This window comes from Rhinatrema bivittatum, chromosome 3 (genome assembly GCF_901001135.1).
Source record: "Rhinatrema bivittatum chromosome 3, aRhiBiv1.1, whole genome shotgun sequence".
NCBI classification, from domain to species: domain Eukaryota; kingdom Metazoa; phylum Chordata; class Amphibia; order Gymnophiona; family Rhinatrematidae; genus Rhinatrema; species Rhinatrema bivittatum.
In genome coordinates, this window is record NC_042617.1 from 214,564,265 (window position 1) to 214,586,412 (window position 22,148).

Below are 22,148 nucleotides of genomic sequence, written 5' to 3' on the forward strand. Positions count from 1 at the left end.
AAAGTGAGGGAAGACCCGCATCTTGCTAAGTGAATTCACTGCAGTAAGGATATCTGTTGAGGAAAGCAAGTGAGGTATATGACAAACACTGCTATGCATTTCCTGCAGCAGCAGCAGCACCCACTAGCATTAATATTAGAGGAGGGTGATACTACTAGCCTGGAGACCCCTTCTGCCACTCAAAGCTAAAACCAGAGGAAAGGGTTTGAAAAGGAGATTTTTTCCCAAACTGATCCCACGGGCCTTTCTAGCAGTCAGGTGGCAGGCCAGAAGCCCCTCCCATGCGTCCGCATTGGCAACCTACCATAGAAGAAATGAGGCGGTGAGGGAGGGGCTGCATTTAAGGACATTCAGGACAGAAGATTGGAATCCATCCTTAAACCACGTCTCCATAACAGAACAATGTATGATAGATAACGTTTTATATTAGATTCTAGATTGAATTGGTAGTGCTTTCAATGTAGGAGTAATGTGATCGTATTTCCTGGCTCCAGATAACAGTCTTGTGGTTGCATTTACATAAGTCGTAATGGGTCTGCTGCGGGCGGCCGTGGCCGCCCGCAGCAGACTCAACTCACCGCATGTCTTGCCTGGCCCTCCTCCTCAGGTGCTCTCGCAGCGATAGCCAGTCACCACCACCACCGCATTTCTCCTGGCTCTCTGCACTCCACGTGGCGGCTGGGACGCCGCCAACCAGCGCACTGATCATGGGCCTCTCTAGGCGCACGCACGCTACCTACCCTGCCTTTAAAGCACCCATGGCGGGAACTCCGGGTTCGTCCCCCCTGATATTTAAGGGATATTTAAGCATCATCTGAGGCCTTCACTAACAGACTTGGCAATAAGTTCCTTGGTGCCTTTTGGTGCCACTCACTCTCCACGGACAGATTGTTCCTGTCATCGGATCTCTGTACTTCTCCTTCCTGGTTCCTTTCTCAGCGCTTCCCGCTCCGCGGGTCCTGGCTCAGCACAACCTAACTGGACTCTCTCTCAGTGCTTCCCGCTCCTCGGTGTCAGGCTCGGCACAATCATACCCGGACTCTCTCCCTGCACCTCCCACTCTGCGGGCCCTAGCTCAGCGCAACCTACTGGACTCTCTCTCTCAGCGCTTCCTGCTCCTCGGGGCCAGGCTCAATGCCACTACTTGTGAGTTCCAACCGCAGTGCCCGCTGCTCCTGGGAGTCCCCACAGTACTTCTCCTTGAGGACTTGCTACAGTGCCTTCTCTCTCCAGGAGTTGGCTCAGTGCAGTACACCTTCTGACTGGACCACTGTGCCCCGCTCCTCGGGGCAGCCCTCTGTGCTACTACAGAAGATCTTGTCACCGGCTTGCCGTGTCCCAGGCAGTACCCCCACACTGCTACTCTCCAGGCACAGACTACAGTGGGTTCCCTGCTCTAGCTCCCATCCAACGTACTACAGTTCATGTCTCTGCATCTGCACCTCCTCTCCTCGAGGCCACTCTGTGTTCCTGCTCTACTCTCTCTTCAGAGCTATAGTGGCCTTGCACTCCCAGAGACTCTTTCTCCTCCTCCCTCGAGTGCTCCTGTCTCAAACTGTGCCTAACCTCTCTGCCACTCTCTGCACTCACTCGCCCACCCTCTCCGGGACCAGCCACACAGGGGCGCTCCTAAGTCCTGCCGGCCCCGGCACCCAAGGGCTCAACCTGTGGGGAACGAGGATCAGCACAGGTTAAGTTCCAGCTTCCCTCTGCTCCCGGCCAGCCTCGCCTCCCCACGGTGGGGACCTGTGGGGCCCAACCCTTCAGGTAGCAACAACCCCACCTTGGGCCAAGGGTCCACAATTCCTAACACATAGCTCTTTGTTATACCAGAAGTTATCTTATTGTTATCCTGTATTGGGCTGTGCTCTTCTGCAATTTTGTTTATTATTCCATCCCATGAGTCAAAGGCTTTGTTGCAGTTGGTTATATTAAGGTCTCTCATCTTGTTTTCTAGGACGCTTAATAGTATCTCAAATTTTTTTTATTTTCTTTCTGTATGTTATTTGTTTAGTTTGATTCTTGAAGGATAAATCTGCTTTTATTAATTGGTGATCTGACCAAGGTACCATCGCATGTTTAGTATTCATTTGGCAGTTACTTGCATTTGCAAATATTATATCTAGGGTATGGCCAGCTTTATGGGTTGCTTTGGTGACATGTTCATCCTAAGGCTTCCATTGCTTTGAAGAACATATTGCAGGCAGAGGACCTAGGTGTTTTGCCCACTTATAGATTGAAGTCACCTAGGATTTTTGCAGATTCTGAAGTTGGGAATACTTTGGCGAACAGTTCTATAATTGGTGAGCAGTCTTTGTGCAGCAGGCCTGGTGAGCAATATACTAGCCCTATGTTGATTTGTTTCGATTTTAGGATGGTGACTTTGTAGGGAGGTTGAATTTTGATTTTAAGTTCTCTCTTACAAATGTTTGTTTTTTTTTTTTTCGAGGCTTTTTTATACCGAAGTATAGCGGGATGCCTTCACTCCGGTTTACAGGATAAACAACTTATACATAGTGGTGACCAATTGGTAACTTATACAAATATGAATATAACATCTTATATAACTTAAATAACTTGGTAAACAGGTTGGTGACAACAGTCACTGGGGCACTCTAGCAGGGAGCTGAGATAGGGTGGGGGGGGCTAGGGGGAATCAGCTGAGGCGGGCTGGATAGAGGGCTGTGTAGCAAAAATTGAAGAACAAGAGACAAGGAGGAGAGGGCGGGAGGGGGGGTGAAGGAGGATGGGATGCCATAGGGGTGGTAGGGAGAGGGGAGGGGTGGGAGGTCAGGGAGGGGTTGGGGGAGGGTAGGACGGGGGAAGAAGGTGGAGGTGTTTGGGTATTAGTTAGGGAGGGGGGTGGTAGAAGGAAAGGAGGGGGGAAGAGGTGGGAAGAGGGATGTGGATGGCTTAGCCATCCACATCCCTTACAAATGATTAAGAGGCCTCCACCATTTCTTTTTTTTTGTCTTAGTATGTGGAAAAGATCGTATTTAGGGTTACAGATTTGGTTTATGAGCACATTTTCATTTAGCCAGGTTTCAGTAGAGCAGAAGATAGATGGTCTTCAATTGGGTCATTGATGATAGGGATTTTTTTTTTTATATTGATTGTGCGTCAAGTAGCATTATAGGGAACATTAAACAAGTTTTGATGTTTTTTTCTTTTGAACCAGACAGTCTGTAACATTTTATTTTCATTGTTTTGTTTGTTTATGATTCTTTTTGCGTCATTTTTTGTTCAATCCTCATTATTTCTTTGTCTTAGGGTGGGCTTGGTTTTGTTTGTTTGATCCATTTTTTTTTTTGAGAGGATTACAGCGTATATCATGTTACTTAGAGATTGTGGAAGGTCTTGGAAAAATATGTTTCCTGTTCAGTTGTTTCTTCTATGAGATGAGGTGTCCTGTTTGTTTACAGGGTTTCTTGGTGGTCTTTCTTCTCAGTTATTCAGCTATTGTTTTAATCCCTTGGAGTTCCCACGCCACTCTCTCGTCACTTCCTCATCGTTTCTTTGGTGTTCCCTCACCGCTCCCTCATCATTCTCACTTCGTTCCCTCGTTGCTCCAATGAACAGTCAGTAGATCGGTAGGATATATAGGTTGAACCGATCAGCCAGGTGGCTACTGACTGCTGCCAGATTGATTATTGGTGGGGGAGTTGACAGGCCTGGTTGAAGCAGGCTCATGGTGGGAGTTGTGGCTGAGTGGTTAGGTCTGTCTTTGGGGAGAGCCGGAAGACTAGGCAGTAGCGGTCGAGCAGCAGCAGGTGTCAGGTGTGGAGTGTGCCAGTGTGCTAGAGCTAATGTGCAGAAATGTCTGAGGAGGGGGACAATCTGCGTAGCCGCAGCCTGTCGGACATCTGAAAGGTCATTTGGGAGTCTGAATGGCATCTGAACGGTGTTAGGTCAGTCAGCTTCTGGTTAAATTGGCCAATGGTGGGGTGGGGGAGGGGGGGGGGGGGTGCCAGCAGTCCAGACAGAAACTGCCTGTGCTGTGGCATACTGTGTGGCCGAAGCCCGAGGACCAGCAGATTTGGGGGTGGAGAGACAGGAGGTAACTGCAGGTATTGGTGGTGTCTGTCTTAGGGCAGAAGCGGGAGCCAGGCTGATCAGATCAGCAGTGCCTGGCGACTGCAGCGAGTCTTGTCTAGCAGAGCTCCAATAAACTCCAATTAAGGTAGCAGACAGAGGAGAGACTTGAGGTAGTTATGCAGAATGCCTAGTAATTCAATACTAAAATAGTCATGCATATGGTCTCCTCGGCTGCTGCCTGAGACGTGCTCTTGATCACCAATTGTCCAGATCGAGAAACACATGCACACCTATGCTGCATAGCTGTGTAGGTAAATCGCCAGTGGCCTATTGCTCTGCACACAGATTCAGTAAAAGTGCGGGCCTAAAGCAATGCAGACATGGCGTTTTGCATCCATGCAATTTTTTTTTTTAATTCTTTATTAGGTTTTATCAATTTTACAAGAAAACCTTGCATTTCAAGTAACATCGCAATATTAACCCAAAATTCTTTACACATCCAAACAGGCAAAGAGATTGCTTCATAATCCACATTATGGGGAGAAAAACATAAGAAAAAATGTAAGGAAATTATTAGTAATCCCTGATTAATGGTCCATCCCTACTCCCTATGGCTGATAAACATATCATTTGGAAATAGCTTTATTTTGTAAGAAATTGAATAGGGTCAAAGAAAATATAATTGTTACCTTGAAACTTGATTAAACACTTGCATGGAAATATAAGTAAAAAGAAGCACCAAGTGCCAATACTCTGGGCTTCTTAATAAGTTATATAGTTATATAATAATATATAATAGTTATATAGTTATATAATAAGTTTTATATTTATATTTATAGTTAAAGGATTTTTATAGTTAAAGGAGTTATAGTATGTACTCCTGAAACCTGTTATTTATGTAAAGCCTGTGGCTGTTATTTGTTTACTTCCGGTATAACCTGTTGTATGTAAAGCCTGTTGCTAATTTATTGTTTACTGTAAACCGTGGTGATGTATATCTATACGTACCACGGTATATAAGAATCTCTAAATAAATAAATAAATAAATAAATAAGAAACGTCTTCTTTGAATTTGTATCTCTTTACCAACATCTGGAAAAACATTTATCTTAGAACCAAGAAAAAGAGTATCTTTGAGACGAAAAAATAGTTTGAGTGTCCAATGTTTATCACATTCTCGAGCAAATGTCACCAACAATGTTGTTCTATCTTTAACATCTACAATAGACTCTTCTAAAAATTCTGTAAGATTGAGTAATTTCCCTCCTTAGTATCCAATTTTCTCTCTATAATCCCACCCTGATCATATAATTTATTGCCTAAAATATAAAAAGCATTAACAATCTCAGGAATGGATTCTTTAGAGATTTTCAAGAAATCCAAATAGAATTTCTTAATCATCTCAAGGTGAGAAAGTAAAGAACAGCGAGGGAAGTTAAGAAACCTAAAATTGCATCTCTTAGAATAGTTACCCATATTTTCTACCTTCATGCTTAGAGATTATCTCTAAACAGGGATACCGTAGTATCACGTAATTTATTACAATCAGCTGCAACATTTACAATCTTACTTTCCATATCAGCAATTTTGAGACTGTTCATTAATTGAACCAGATAAGACAACATAAGAGCCCAAAACATTTTCAATACGTAATGAAAGAGCCGATACCAAATTAGTAATAGCAGACCATAAAGAGTCTAATGCTATTTCAGCAGGTTTAGCCATCTTGCAAGATGTCATTGGCAAAGAAACTCCTATCTCCTGGGGCCTCACCTCCGAGGGTTGATTGGGTATGTTTGTTATGTTAACCAAGCCCTCCCCAGGTCCCAGAAGCAGTATCTTGGGCCACTGCAGTGGGACTGGATCAGAAGGGCTAAGAGAGAGTGAACATTCTCCAGGAGCGGAGCCAGATGGTCCAGAAGCTCCAAGTTCGTTTAGGCTCATTAATGAATTAGTAAAATTAAAAGTTTCCAGACCTGGTTGGATAGACCGAGGGGTAGATTGAGAGGCAAGAGGGAAACTCCTCAAGTTACTTTCTCTTCTTTACCCATATCCTGCCGAAACTCAGAAAAAAAATGAGGAGACTTCCACAAAAAAAAAAAAACAGAAGGGGTGTGCTCTTTTGGTGCGCGGCTTCGGCACGTGCCGCTGCACAACAACTTCTATTGGCGTGACCCCGGGCTTGCAGTGACGTCAGTGGCCTCGGCAGCCAGTCGGAAAATCTCTAGTCACTCTCCCCTGTGATTTTTTTTTTTTTATTGAATTTTCCACATAATACATGTGAACAATATCAAGAAATACATGTATGCATCCAGCAATATAAACAAGGAAAATAGAAAACCAAGAAATTAAATATGCATCAAATACAATTCCTCATCTAAAGGTGCTTAAATGAAGGTTTAAAAAAAAAAAAGAAATTCCAATAGTTGTGTCAAAACGATAAGACTCCAAGGCCCAAAATTGTACTATATGTATGAATCCCAAACAAATCTCACCCCCTTCATGAATCATCAGCAGATTTATCAGCTATAAATGTCTCTAAATGCAGCAAGTCTGTGAAAATATAATGGTCACATAAAGACATTTACAAGCAAATGTAAAAAAAAAAAAAGCACCCAGAGAGTTAATATGTGATTTTAACTGTAGAAATGCTTTCCAGTGATGCTGGGTCTTCCAAGATACAGCAGAACAGATTTGGACTCTATGTCCACAAAAAACAGTATTTTTATTTTTAAAGTACTGTCTAAGAACGAACTCTGTCTTGTTCACTAGCAAATGTGCAATTAAAGTTGCCCGACTTGAAATATTCTCCAATGAGTCTTGAAGAAAAGTGGTTAGGCTAGCAGTGTCAGTAAATGTTAAAAATCAATGCTTCCTTCCTAACCTCGTTTTTGATTCCAGGCATTTAAAACCTGGACAAACAAATTTCTCAAAGCAAGATCTGTAAATTTTCCCTCGTATATTTCTTAAATAATTCCTCAGATAACAAATGACATTTTGGGAAATTCAATATACTAAGGTTCTTTGCCCTAAAATTATTTTCCAACATCTCTAATTTATTCTGGATCACTAAACAATCTTTCAAATTAGTTAACAGATGACTGTAATGTAAATTGTTTCGGAAACAGATAGCAAATTGCCTGCCATTTCATTGATTTTAGTTTCTAAATCAATCAATTTTGTAGTAGCTCCAGCAGAAAAAGATCATAATTGTCCTACTGTAGGAGCTAGAGACAATTCAATTTGGTTAACTACTTTTCAGATATCTTTGAGAGTGATCTCATTAGGTTCAGGAAAGTCATCCACGGAACCCAAGAGAGATAAAGCTGTTGGTGGAATAATTGGAGCTGGAATAGATACAATTTCTAAATTGGATTCTTTAGGAGAAACAATCTCAGAAATAGAAACACCATCCTCAGTTTCTTCATGCAAGTTATTTGCCTCAGTCTGAGGAATATTATCAGCAGGAACAGAACAAATTCCAGGGGAGATTCACCTCCAAATCTTTAGCTGCGAAGTATCCACACTCAGAAAATTCATAGAGGATTCAATCACCTGTTACAGATAAGCAACTCTGCTTTCTCTGAGACAAGCAGGATGGTAGTCCTCACACATGGGTGAATTCTAAGCTACAGGCTGTCTGAGCATGGCAAAGCGGGAAACTGCGCTATGCTGAAAGCACCACCTCTCTCCCTTCTGCCTATGAGGCAGCCAACCCACAAGGGGGTCTAGGCAGGAAAAGAGTCAGGTTCTACAAAGAGAAAGCCATAGAAATGACAGACAGAACCCCGATGCTTAGCAGAGGTGCCTAAAGCAAGGGAGTGATGAGAATGCCAACAAAAAACATACTCCGCATCACAGAGTAGCCTAGTGGTTAGAGCAGTGGGCTATGAACCAGGAGACCAGGGTTCGAGTCCTGCTGTCGCTCCTTGTCACCTGGGGCAAGTCACTTTACCCTCCATTGCCTCAGGTACAAACTTAAGACTGTAAGCCCTCTGGGGATAGGGAAATACATACAGTACCTGAAAAAGCAGAATATAAATCTAAATAAATAAATAAATAAATAAAAACTAGCAGGGTATCAGTAAACCCTGATGACAGGAAAAAGTCTAGAGATGTAAACAAGAGAAGGACTTTTGTACGAAGACTGCGCAGTTTTCTTCGGTGTTACAAGAGAACTGAAAAACCAACTGATGCTCGAGAACTCCCCAGAAAGAAACTGTGGTTCACTGACATCTGAAGTACAGAATGTCTCTGCAGAAGTGTGCCCATGTTTGGCTAATAGGTATAAGGGGCAGAAAACCTAAGCAAAGCTTGAAAGAAGAATCTGCAACAACGCCATGGTCTGTGACAGACACTACATGCAGAGCACCAGACATAGCTGACATAGGAGAGCATCAAGAATTTCAGGGCATGAAAGGCAATCCCTGAATGGTATCACTAGCCCAAACCCCAGAGCAGGGTGTTACAAATCCTCCTCATGGAGCCCATCCAGCGAGCAGGCCTCTCCACCTAACTTACCATTCCGATGCCGCCATCTGCTGCTTTCGCGGCCTAGTGCTGCCGCCGGGACACCTCACATGGCTGGGAAGCGGCCGAAGCTCTTGCGGCCTGGACTGCCGTGCTGCCGACCTTCCTGTATTCTTGTGGCCTGGACTGCCGCGTTGCTGGGCCCTGCCTCCATCTTCGCGGCCCTGCTCGTGCCGCCGAACCACCTCTTGCGGCAGGGAGCTGCGAGTCAGTCTCTCTGAGCGGCAGGGGAATGCCGCTGCCCCTCCGTCATCCTGAGGCCTAGAGGCCAACCCGAAGCCTGTCTGCTACTGCGCGGCAAGGCGCCGCTGTCCCTGGTGCTGCTCCTTCCTGTTTCCTGCCTCTAGGCGCCGGTGTGCACCTCTTCTGTGTATTTAAAGGGCCAGCGGCCGGATATGCCCCAGGCCCCACCTGAGAACAGTTTCCTGTTCCAGCCCTATAAAAGGGTTCCTCTTCAGTCACTCTGGGCCTTTGGATCAGCTTGCATATTGTTGTGTACTGTCTGCTGGTCCAGGTTCTCCATGGTCTTCATTGCGTAGATGGCTTCGTGTTCAGTGTCCTTCATGTTCCTGATCCTGATGTTTCTGGTCTCCTCGTCTTAATGTCTTGGTCTCGTCCCTCGTTGGAATTCCTTCGTCTGTAGTTTGGGATGTTTCCTGATGTTCCTGATGTTTACAATCCAGCCCTGATGTTCATGTTCCTGATGTTCCGTGATCCAGTCCTGACGTCCGTGATGTCCCGTGATCCCGCCTTGATGTTCTGTACCTTTGGTTCCTTGATGTCCACCCTTCCTCGTTCACAGCGCAAGCCTCCGGAGGGTAATTTTTGCTTGAAGCCAAGTCCTGTCTTGGTCCTGTGTCTTGAACTGTGCAGGCCCTCGGATTCCTTGTGTCTGCTCCATCCATGTGTTGGACTATTTGATATCTGCATTGACAAAGCATGGTCCGTGACCAGTGGCTGTGTAGGGTGCGCCCCGGTGCAGGCCTCTCAGTTTCTGGGACATGTCCTTCTTATTTGCTTCATTATCTCGTCTACAGTCTGCCCCGCATCTAGCATGGTCCGCGACCAGTCCCGTGGGTGGGCTGTGTAGGGCACGCTGCGTCGCAGTCTCAACCCAGTACTTTGATCCTGACTCCTCGTCTACAGTGCCTTGATCCTACGTCTTCGTGCAAGTACCTATGTCCTCTTCTGAGTCTTCATCCAAGTATTCATGTCTTCGCCTGTCCTCCGTCCGGCCTGCCGCTTCTTGCCGTTACCCAGCGGCAGGTATGAAAGGGTTTGGAACGGTCGTAGGACTGTTCATTGACCACCATTGCGTTGTTGGTCTTCTTGTAGCATGCAGGTCCGGTGGAGGGTCAGTATCTTCAGACTTATTCCTGTCCCAGATAATCCATGCCTGGTCTTCACCCCAGCCTTGTTCCTGCTCCATCCGTGCTGGCACCAGCTCACCTCCCGCAGTGTGTCTTCGGGCTCCTCCCTGAGTCAGGCCATGGTTCAAGGGTCACATTCCTCTACAGCTGGATCGCGCTTCCAAGCTCCTGACTGGGCCTGAGGGTGCGCTTCATCCAGTATCCAAAGGCCATAATCTCGGTTCCGTCGAGCACGCTCCGCAACACAGGGAGATATGTTAGGCCTGAAGCTCACCCACACTGCATCCTGTCAAGGGCAGGGCTATCGATCCTGAATATAGGATAGTTCAAGCGAGCATGAAGACACTTTGGGCAACTTGGTGAAGTGAGAAAAGCTACAGCAGTATTAGCCAGAGCTTGGCGAAAATATAGGGGAAAAAGTGGTCTCTTTCCCCGCAGGTATACAATAAGATATACCAAGAATGCCTTAGCTTGCCACCCCCCCGCCCCCTTTCTCTTATGTTGCCACACTCACCACGCCTATTCCTTCTATCATCCCGGAAGAAGAAGCACAAAACAAATCCACCGAGCTGGCAGTCTTCTTTGACAACAAAATAAAAAATCTACTTATCCCGCTAACATCCTCCAACCCCATTCCAAACCCCATTCACAACTCTCAGCCTCCACCGGACCAAAACCACGCCCCATCGACACACAAACGGTCCCTAGAATCTTTTGATACCACATCATCCCTGGAAATAGAATCTATTATCAAGAAAATGAAGCCCTCATCGCACCCAATAGACCAAATTCCGACCAAACTCCTTCTTACAATTCCTAACATCATCGCCAAACCTTTGGCCGACATTATAAACTGTTCACTCACAAACGGAACAGTCCCAGATGCTTTGAAAACAGCCTCGCTGAAACCTTTACTAAAAAAACCCAACCTGGACCCATCTAATCCCACAAATTTTCGCCCTATCGCTAACTTACCTTTCATAGCCAAGTTAATGGAAAAACTGGTCAATACGAGACTCACAGACTACCTCGAATCCCACGACATCCTATATCCATCGCAATTCGGTTTCAGGAAACGCAGAAATACAGAAACTCTCCTACTCTCATTAACTGACAACATCCTGTTGGGTCTCGACAAAGGTCAATCATACCTTCTAGCTCTGCTAGACATCTCGGCAGCGTTCGACACAGTGAACCACACAATCCTCATTGACCGTCTCATGGAAATAGGTATCTCAGGTGCTGCACTCCTCTGGTTAAAATCCTTTCTAAGCGACAGATACTACAAAGTAAAAATAACCAACAAAGAGTCACACCCTGTAGCTGCCAAACAAGGAGTTCCCCAGGGTTCCTCGCTCTCGCTGACCCTATTCAACATATATCTACTCCCCCTATGCCAACTCCTCGATAACCTCAACCGGCAGTTTAGTATCTGTCCCCTCTCCTTGCTCTGTCTGTTTTTGTACCTTTGTTGGGTGCTGGCAGGATTGACTGAATGCAGTCCATGGGTGATCCGTGTAGGCCACTTAACCTGGGAATTTACCTGAGTTCTACCTGGGCAGGAATTCCATGTTGTTTCACTGATTGCTTGGCATTGATGGAGGTTCAGACAGTGAAAAGATCGAGGATCACACTGTTCCTGTGGGGGAGAGAGCTCACACACACACACACACACCCCCCACCCCATATTCAAAGGAATTAGTCTCCATGGGCAACCTGCTTGCCAGTTATGGCAGTATATTCTCTTTGTGAGAGAGGGTGAGCAGAAGCCTGGGCAAGCAGCTTGCTACACTCCTTTGGTGCCATGCCCAGTAAAAGTTGCCTAAGCACATTTCTGATCAGTGCACCATTGATCTGACAGTACTGTGTCAGGAACCAGGGTTGCCATTGAGTGCCATGGTTAATCTTAACACTGTTGAGGTGTTGGAGCACCATCAATGCCATTGGAGTCCGTGACTGCCTTCGATGTTGTAAGGGCCTTCTGTGCCTTATGCATCTATGGATGTGAGTTTTGATGCACCGGAGTCATTTAGTGCCTTGGACCTTGATGTGGCAGAGTAGTGGCACCAGCCTCTAGTGTCAGGGACCAGGTCTGCCATCAAGCGCCTTTGCCCCCCTCGACGCCATCGGAGTCACCCTTGATGTCGATGTCCTCTGTGCCTCGATGACACTGATGTCCTCTGTGCCTCGATGACACTGATGTCCTCTGTGCCTCGATGACATTGATGTCCTCTGTGCCATTGATGCCTTCGATGCAATCTGTGCCATCGATGTCCTCTATCCCATCGAGGTGTAAGAGTGCCATCCTCGATGCTGTCAAGGTGCATGGCCTCGATGCCACGATAGCCCACGTTCCTGAGGCTGTCTTCCACGGGGGCTCTTGAGAGTCCTCGAGTGCTACTGAAGCCCTTGTACAACAGGGATTTCGGCCTTGACCAGATCGAGCACCGGGTTGCCATATACTCAAGGCACCCTAGCATGTCGCATCCAAGCACAGTGGTCTGGTGCCCTCGAGGGTCCTTGGCAGTGTCCTGATGGGGCATTGAGGGACACTGTGCTGTCCATTCACTGGCCTACACCTATCAGGCACCATGGATGCCGAAGATCTCAGGGGCCTTAAGCCGCTGGGTTTGGGGGGCACCGGAGGCACTGCCTGGATTCATACACCATCGGTGTTAAAGAACGTTAGCAAGCCTATTGTCTGATATAGCCGCTGGCGAGGGACGTCATCAAGCTCACAGCATCGACGTCCTCGAATAGGTGAGCCGAGGGGAACAGTCTATGGCGCTGGCCGTCATTGGTTTCTCTGTGCATAGATGAGACGTGTCGGGCCAATGTTGGGGCTGCATCACTCTACCTGTAGGTGACCCCAGCATCCTTGGTACTGCTGGTCCATCAAAGCCTTCGAGCACCAGGATCTCTGTCTGTGCCACTGGGCTGTCAAGGTCCGTGGGCGCCTGTGGTGCGCTATATTGTCGAACTGATCAAAATGTGGTCAAGTATCGTCGAAACCCTGGGTGCAGCATTGTTTGGTGCCCTTGATGTGATTCATCGTTGGTGAATGCGAAAGCTTTATGGGCCCTAATGGCACAGTCACCACTGTGGGCACCAGTGGATGCTGTTTGACGCCGCAGGACGTGACCGCAGAGCACCATAGCCACCATCAGTCGTCATGGACTTCGCTGCTGTTTCATGAGGGAAATGACAGTGAGCCATTCCTGTCACAGTTTCAAGGGCCTTGTCCAGCCTCTCGAAGTATTAGGTACTGGAGGGGGAGAAGTCATAGAACACCACCCACCCCAGAGACCTAGTGGTAATGGGATGCCCTCAGTGTTCCTATGCACCCCACTGGGAGTTACTGTGACAGTGGAGCGCAGCATGCAAGCCATCTACTCCAAGCACCTTGGCGATGGCAGGTAGTATTCTCCTTGAATGTGCAGTTCTCAGCCATGCCAGGGTTCTGCCATTGCGTCAAGATCTCAGCCTCCTCATTATTTCTGCGCTACAAAATACTGCATCATAACACATTCTGTGATTTTGCGTTTTGGCAGAGCGCAGGCACCGACTCTTGCAAGTGGTTCTTGGTCCTTGCTGTGCCCACAAGCACAGTGAGTGGGGTAATAAGTGTGCCACTGTATGAGTACTGGTTAGTGTGCTTTTACAGTGGAGTGCTCTGTTCTCCAGTTGCCCTCTACTGTATGGGTGTGTGTGTTTCCCTCATGGCGAGTACAACAGGTTGTGCTCCACAGCCACAAGTCTGACCTAGGACTGATTTGCTGGTCGAACCCTAAGGGGAGTGGACACCTGGAGGGGATAATGTTGGGCATATTCTTCTTCCTCAGAAGATGAATATATCTTTCAACCCCCTTCTGTGTCACTAATCTCTCTTGTGAGGAAGCCCCTGAGGCTCCATCCTTTCAGGTTTATTGCTGAACAGGAGCCTTGATTCTTTGAATCGGTGCAACTCCTTGTAGGCCAGGGGGTGGCAGTGGCGGTCATTTGACCATTTTTACTGGGGCCCCTTCGTTGATTATTGTGGTGGCCTTCCCCATCTGAGAGTGGCTGCCAGTTTGATTTTGTCTCAACTCTCAACTGGAGAGTTGACAGGTTTTTCAGGATCGGGAGGCCTCTATTCCCATTTCTTTTCTGTCCCTTTGGGAAGGGGGGATTTGACTGGGTTCCAGGGCAACTGTTATGGATTCCCTTCTGGATGCCTTGTTGTCCATCCCTGCAAAGGTTGTCCCTCATTCTACATTTTCCAGAGAGGGCATGTCACTACGTCTGACTGGCGGTCGCTCTCTATTCCTCGTGGGATCCAAGAGCTGGTTCAGCGGTAATGCTCTCTTTAGGTTGTCTTAATGTACAGCAGGTCTTTTTCGTGAGGGAGCCTTTCCAGAGTAGCTCCCCAGTGAAGAATAGGGGTTTCTCCCCTCCAGGAGTCACATAAGAACATGCCATACTGGGTCAGACCAAGGGTCCATCAAGCCCAGCATCCTGTTTCCAACAGTGGCCAATCCAGGCCATAAGAACCTGGCAAGTACCCAAAAACTAAGTCTATTCCATGTTACCGTTGCTAGTAATAGCAGTGGCTAATTTCTAAGTCAACTTAATAGCAGGTAATGGACTTCTCCTCCAAGAACTTATCCAATCCTTTTTTAAACACAGCTATACTAGCTGCACTAACCACATCCTCTGGCAACAAATTCCAGAGTTTAATTGTGCGTTGAGTGAAAAAGAACTTTTTCCGATTAGTTTTAAAGGTGCCACATGCCAACTTCATGGAGTGCCCCCTAGTCTTTCTATTATTCGAAAGCATAAATAACCGATTCACATTTACCCATTCTAGACCTCTCATGATTTTAAACACCTCTATCATATCCCCCCTCAGCCATCTCTTCTCCAAGCTGAAAAGTCCTAACCTCATTAGTCTTTCCTCATAGGGGAGCTGTTCCATCCCCCTTATCATTTTGGTTGCCCTTCTCTGTACCTTCTTCATCGCAACTATATCTTTTTTGAGATGCAGCGACCAGAAGAAGGAATTTGTATCTTATCATAGAGTGATCTGGGGAAGATTAATTTATTCCCACGCCGCAGCACGAGAACTTCTGTTTTTGTTAAAGTTAGGGCTATTTTATGAAATAAAAGTCATTGCTAAATGGCAGAAATATAACAGGATATCATATTGACTGTGGAATCCCATCCACGAGCATCAAGAAAATATATCTTTTAAAAGGTAAGGAAACACTGTTTTCCCCCATAAATAAAGTTGATGGATCTTGTGTTGCAATACTTTGGTTGAGATACCATTAAGTATTAAATAATTTACTCCTCCCAGTTGTCTTTCTATTTCACTGACATAATCACTCCTGTTGAGGACTATAGAACCACATTTACCAAAGGACTAAATTACTAAATAGGAATTCATAGTCTTCTGAATACATGGTCCTCTGTTTCTTTTGTTCTAATAGTGTCAAATCTCTAATGACCAACTGTGAATGCGTAAATTAAAGGACTGATAGATCCCGGTGACATCATGTAATTGTCTTCTAGCTACAGAAATATCAACAGCCATTGAAAAAAACAACTAATTAACTATTAACATTCTAAAAAACTAGATGATATCTATTGTAGTTTGCAGAAGGTCATATTTGGCTGCTGCAATGTAATTTATCTGATTTATATTTCACATACAGAAAGTGGTCAGCTGATTACATGTTAAATATATGTTAGATAAACCTTTGCCAAGGGATTTTGTGTGTGAATGTGTAAGTACCACATCTTATATATTTACAATAACTGATCCCCATTGGTACCATGGCATCCTAGTAATTGGCCTAACCATTAAAACATTGATCTCATTGGACAAGCTGTCTTGTCTCCCATTTTCATATTTGAGAGGTAATAGATTAATAAAGAAGCAGCAGAGGATAAGAGAAAAGAAGACAAAGGTACTCCTTTAAAAACATTTTTATTCTTTTTGTGCCTCTTATTATCAAAGCTGTTATCTATGATAATGGAGAAATTACTTACCTGATAATTTCATTTTCCTTAGTGTAGACAGATGGACTCAGGACCAATGGGTATAGTGTACCCCGATAGCAGATTGAAGACGGAGTCAGATTTCAAAGCTGATGTCAGCCTACATATACCCATGCAGGAAGCTTAGCTCTTCAGTATTCTCCTTGAAAAGCAATTGTGGATATGTGTGCTTTAATAACTTGATTAACTAGGACTGGTTCAACTGATTTCCAAATTGGAGACCGCCAGTGTAGTCAACCGGAAAACGTCGACACCCGGCAATTATGGGTGTCTTGAACTAGGGGTAATACCTGGCTTACCCGTGCTTGTCTTGTTCTTGGGGTTTTTCACCCGAGGTTCCCAGATTCCGGAGCAGCCGTGGGCAAGGTGCTGAGTCCCTCTGTCTACACTAAAGAAAACGAAATTATCAGGTAAGTAATTTCTCCATTTCCGAGCGAGTAGCCAGATGGACTCAGGACCAATGGTATGTACAAAAGCTACTCCCAAACAGGGCGGGAGGCTGCCCTTGGCCCACTTAGTACTGCCCTTGCAAAAGTTGTGTCCTCCCGGGCCTGGAAATCCAGGCGGTAGAACCTGGAGAAGGTGTATATGGAGGACCACGTTGCCGCCCGACAGATCTCGGCGGACGACAGCATCTTGGTTTCCGCCAAGGACACTACCTGGGCTCTTGTTGAATGGGACTTGACTTGCAGAGGTGAGGACTTACCTGCCTGTACGTAGGCTGCCTTGATTACTTCTTTGATCCAGCGGGCTATGGTTGCCCGCGAGGCTGCTTCCCCCTGTTTCTTCCCGCTGAGAAGGACGAATAGGTGGTCTGTCTTTCGAACAGATTCCGGTCTCTCCAGGTATCGGGACTAGGAGTCTGCTGACGTTTAGATGGCGAAGACGACGCCAGTCTTCAAGTCCTTATGTTCGACTGGAGATGGCAGCGAGATGGTTTGCTTTAGATGAAATTCAGAAACCACCTTCGGTAGAAAGGAAGGGACAGTGCGCAGCTGTATGGTTCCCGGTGTGAACCTGAGGAATAGTTCCCGACAGGATAGCACTTGAAGCTCGGAGATACGACTGGCTGAACATATTGCCACTAGGAATGCAGTCTTCAATGTCAGGAGCCTTAGTGGCAGGCCGCGTGTTGGTCTGAAGGAAGTTCCCACTAGGAAATCTAGTACTAGATTGAGATTCCATAAGAGCACCGGCCACTTTAATGGTGGGCGGATTTGTTTGACCCCTCTCAGGAAACGGGAAACACCTGGATGGGTTGATAAGCTGATGCCATCCACTTTGGCTCTGAAGCAGGCGAGCACGGCCACCTGAACCTTGAGGGAGTTGAGCGACAACACCTTCTTCAAGCCATCCTGCAGGAATTCCAGGATGATGGGAATTTTGACTGTCCGCAGAAGGATCTCGCAGTCCTCACACCAGGCTTCGAATACTCTCCATATTTGTATGTAAGCTAGGGATGTGGAGAACTTGTGTGCTCGGAGCAAGGTGTCAATCACTGCATTAAAGTATCCGCTTTTCTTCAGGTGAGTCCCCTCATGGGCCAGACTGTAAGAGAGAATAGAGTCAGGTCTTCGTGGAGGATCAGTCCTTGCCGGAGAAAGTCCCTTTGTGGAGGTAGGAACAGAGGGTTCCCCGCAGGAAGTCTTCGCATGTCTGCATACCATGGCCTTCCTGGCCAGTCCGGGGCCACTAGAAGTACTAGTCCCCTGTGGTGTTCTATCTTGCCACTACTGGGATGATCTTGCCCAGTAGTGGCCATGGGGGAAAAGCGTACAGCAGGTCTTCCTGTGGCCAGGTCTGGACGAGGGTGTCGATTCCCCGGGATTGCGGTTCTCGTCTGCGGCTGAAGAACTTGGGAACTTGGGCGTTGGACCGGGGTGCCAGTAGATCCATGGCTGGGGTTCCCCAGTGGTTTACTATCAACTGGAAGGCTGTGGTCGACAGTGTCCATTCCCCTGGATCTAGACTCTCTCTCTGCTGAGGTAGTCCGCAGAGACATTGTCTTTTCCTGCAATGTGTGAGGCTGAGATGCCTTGCAGGTTTGTTTCCGCCCACACCATGAGGGGTCTATCTCCAGGGACACATGTTGGCTTCTGGTTCCTCCCTGGCGGTTGATGTAAGCAACTGTAGTGGCGTTGTCCGACATGACTGACAGACTCGCCCCGGAATCTGTGGCTGAATCGTAGACAGGCAAGTCTGACTGCTCGGGCTTCCAGCCGGTTTATGTTCCATGCCGCCTCTTCCTTGTCCCATTGTCCCTGGGCCGTCAGTTCCTGACAGTGGGCTCTCCACCCTCGCAGGCTCGCATCCGTGGTGAGCAAGATCCAGGTCGGTGGGGATAATTTTACTCCCTTGCTCAGATGGTCTTCCTGTAGCCACCACTGGAGCTGGGTCCGAACCTCTGCTGGTAGCTGGAGGTGAATGGAATAGTTCTGGGATGTTGGGTTCCATCGTGACAGTAAGGAACACTGAAGTGGGAGCATATGGGCCCTTGCCCATGGAACGACTTCCAGGGTTGATATCATGAGACCGAGGACTTGGAGGTAGTCCCATACCTTGGGGTGAGCATAGTTCAACAATTTTCATAGCTGGCCCATCAGTTTCCTTCTCCTTGTAGGTGGGGAGGACAACCTTGTCTTGTTTGGTGTCGAACCAGACTCCCAGGTACTCTAGTGACTGGGAGGGCTGCAGGGAGCTCTTGGCTGTGTTGACAACCCACCCGAGGTTCTGCAGCAGATTCTTGACTCTGGTGGTCGCCTGGTAACTTTCCTCTGGAGATTTTGCCCTGATCAGCCAATCGTCCAGGTAAGGGTGAACGAGGATTCCTTCTTTCCTCAGTGTTGCATCCACTACCACCATGATTTTGGTGAAGGTTCGAGGGGTGGTAGCTAGTCTGAAAGGTAGCGCCCGGAACTGGTAATGATGGTCCAGTATCGCAAAGCATAGGAAGCGCTGATAATCGTGATGGACCGGGATGTGGAGATAGGCTTCAGATAGATCCAGTGAAGTCAGGAATTCTTCCGGCTGTACTGCCCTTTTGACTGAGTGTAGGGTTTCCATGCGGAAGTGTGGTACCCTCAGTTAACGATTGACAGGTCTTGAGGTACAGGATGGGCCGGAACTTTCCTTCCTTCTTGGGAACGATAAAATAGATGGAATAGTGACCAGTATTTTGTTGGTGCATGGGCACCAAGGTTATCGCCTTTAGGCCGAGTAGTTTGTCAGGGTGGTTTCCACTGCCCTCCTCTTGGAGAGGATGTGGCACGGTGATCTCACAAATTTCTCTGGAGGGATGCTGTGGAAATCCAGATAGTATCCCTCTCGAATGATGGTTAGGACCCACTTGTCCGACGTTATCTCAACCCATCTTTGGTAGAAGAGGGTAAGTCTGCCCCCTATGGCTTCTTCCTGTGGATGTGTCTGCTGATTCTCATTGTGGGGTGCGGTTGGAGCCTGTAACCTGAGCCTGCTCCCCTCTTGTTGTGTCTGTTCCAAAAGGACTGGGCCCTGCCTGCAGGGCAAGGTGCTTGGTAGTATGTGTTATTGTACGGTCTGAAGCACTGGGCTTCCTCTGCCCTTGGTTCTTCGGGGGGAGGAGCGCTGGTTTCTTTTGTTCCTGTCCTCCGGTAGATGGGGTACTGGAGATTCACCCCATTTGTTGGCTAACTTCTCCAGTTCATTTCCGAACAAGAGGTATCCTTTAAAAGGCATTCTCGTGAGGTTCGCTTTGGAGATTGCATCGGCTGACCAATTTCGGAACCATAGTTGTCTTCTGGCTGCCACTATGGAGGAGATGCCCCTGGCTGAGGTGCACACTAGATCTGAGGTCGTATCCATGAGGAAGGATATCGCCGGTTCTAATGTTTCACTGGACATGGTTGCATCTCTGGAGAGAAGCAAACAGGCACAAGTTCTACGGCGCAGCAGGAAGCGATTTGCAGGGTCATTGCTGCTACATCAAAGGACTGTTTAAGGATGGCTTCCTGACTGTCCTGGGAATCCTTGAGTGCCGCTCCTCCTTCAACTGGGATGGTTGTGCACTTAAAGATTGCGCAGACTATGGCGTCCAGTTTTGGGAACCATAGGAGTTCCTTGGCCATGGGTTCCAAGGGGTATAGGGCTTCTAAGGCCCATCCTCCTTTGAAGCTGGCCTCCGGGGCATTCCATTCCAGGTCAATCAGTTGTTGTACGGCCTGCAACATTGGGAAATAGCATGAGGCCTGACGGAGGGACACCAAAACGGGATTCGTATTTGGTTCCGCTGTGGTACCCATTCCTGGAATAGCCAGCATCTTCAGGGTCAAAGACATGAGAGCTGGTAACTCGTCTTTGGAGAAGAATCGCAGCATGGTTCGGTATGGTTCCATCCCTGGACGGATTTCCCCTTCCTCCAGGGAGTCAGTATCATCCCCAGAGGTGTCTGTATCCCCTGTAGGGCGGCTCTTGCCTAGGTGGGGCACATCTCAAGAGGTCCGAGAGGTGCTTGGAAGGTCTTGTGCTTCTGGTGGCTGTGTCGTAGTCTGTATAGATTGCGCTTGGACAAATTCCACCCAGAAAAAAGTCCCTGAGTCCATATTGAATCCAGGCGGGGTTATGGTGAAGGCCTCCGAGGTGCCTTCTTGTGTAGGCACAGAGTCAGAGATACAGAGGTCCGGGGTACTATCATTACTGGAACCAGATCCCTCTATTGGCTGTGGGGGGCCTTGCTTAGGTTCCCCCTGAGCCTCTTCACACTGCTGGCATAGGGCGGAGGCCACTTCAGGTTGCGCAGCTCTCAGGTAGCACGCTGGGCAGAGGTCTTGTCCCTTGGCCTTCATGGCCGGCCATGATTTTTGCACGTGGAGTGATTCAAAACTAGTCTGGGCGCGATGGTATGTGCGCCGGGAGGCTTAGTTGTGCGCTCTGGGTGCGCCGATGTGCTTGCGGGATGCGCAAGATGTGCGCGTAGGCAACTACTTTGTGCGCCTGGCAGAGATATGCCCGCCGCTGTGCACACGGCGGTATTTGTGCGCTTGGACCATTTATGCGGACCGCTATGCGCCCGGCACCATAATGTGCGTCGCTGTGCGCATAGCACAGATGCGCGTGCTGCTGTGTGCACAAGTCGGTTGTGCGCACGGCTCAGTTGAGCGGGCAATATGGCGATCAAGGAGGGGAAATGGTGCCGGCGACCACACGGACAAGATGGTGACCCCCCCCCCCCTCCCCGGGAGGGTCTCCACGTGTGTGGACCCTTGCACCGGATCGGGGTCTAGCCCAATCGGAGCTGCTCGACCCGATTTTACAGACGCCGGAAAGGACGATCTGTGCGGCTAATCAAGCCTCGGAGAACGGAGACTTAGAAGAGGTTTTCTACCTTACCTTGTCTCGGCGTTTCCCGATCTCATTCCGGGCGGTCTCTGGATGCAAGGGGAGCGGGAATTACCTTCACCGCCGCGCTCAATTCAACACCCGCTGCCTCCCAGCCACCCTGGGGGTACGTCCACGCCGGGAGCAGGCTACCGGACCGAGGCTTGCCTCTGAGGGATCTTGGAAATCACCTCAGGAATTCTCGACTGGCGGAGGGACCCTTAGGTATCACTGCAGGAGAGCAGGGCTCGTCTTCTTGAGGTAACTTTTCTTTCATCTTTGTTTTAAAATTGCTAACATTATTCTAGTGTGTGGAAGTGTCCCTAGCTGCTTTAGGAGACTGAGAAATACTGAAGAGTTAAGCTTCCTGCACGGGTATATGTAGGCTGACGTCAGCTTTGAAATCTGACTCCATCTCCAATCTATCAGGAGTACACTATACCCATTGGCCCTGAGTCCATCTGGCTACACGCTAGGAAATATGATAATTGACATGCCTGGATCCTCTTTTCTGTAATTTATGCCCTGTCCATGGATAAACTGAACCCTTATTGCAATCCATCTCATTCTATTGTATTTTTCAAATTTTATTTTCTAAAATCTTCCATGTTCTTTTTGAGCATATCATTAAAGATTCAAAATCGCTATCTTTGGATTGGTCTTTCAACTCAGTGATTTTTAAATCAAAGGCAGTCCATATTTTCTCTGCATATTGCTTATAAGTAATATTAAATCCTAAGATCATGGGAGCAAGAAGTACTGCCCACACAGGCATGACCCAAGTAGAGGAAAAATAGGGCATACTCAGTCAGGGCCTCAAAG

General features: G+C 47.6%; 1 protein-coding gene across 1 annotated transcript in view; it reads right to left on the bottom strand.

Moving 5' to 3' along the window:
• The window catches only part of GALNT2 (polypeptide N-acetylgalactosaminyltransferase 2), a 463,548-nt gene that overhangs the window by 325,900 nt on the left and 115,500 nt on the right, over nt 1–22,148 (bottom strand). The window lies entirely within an intron of this gene.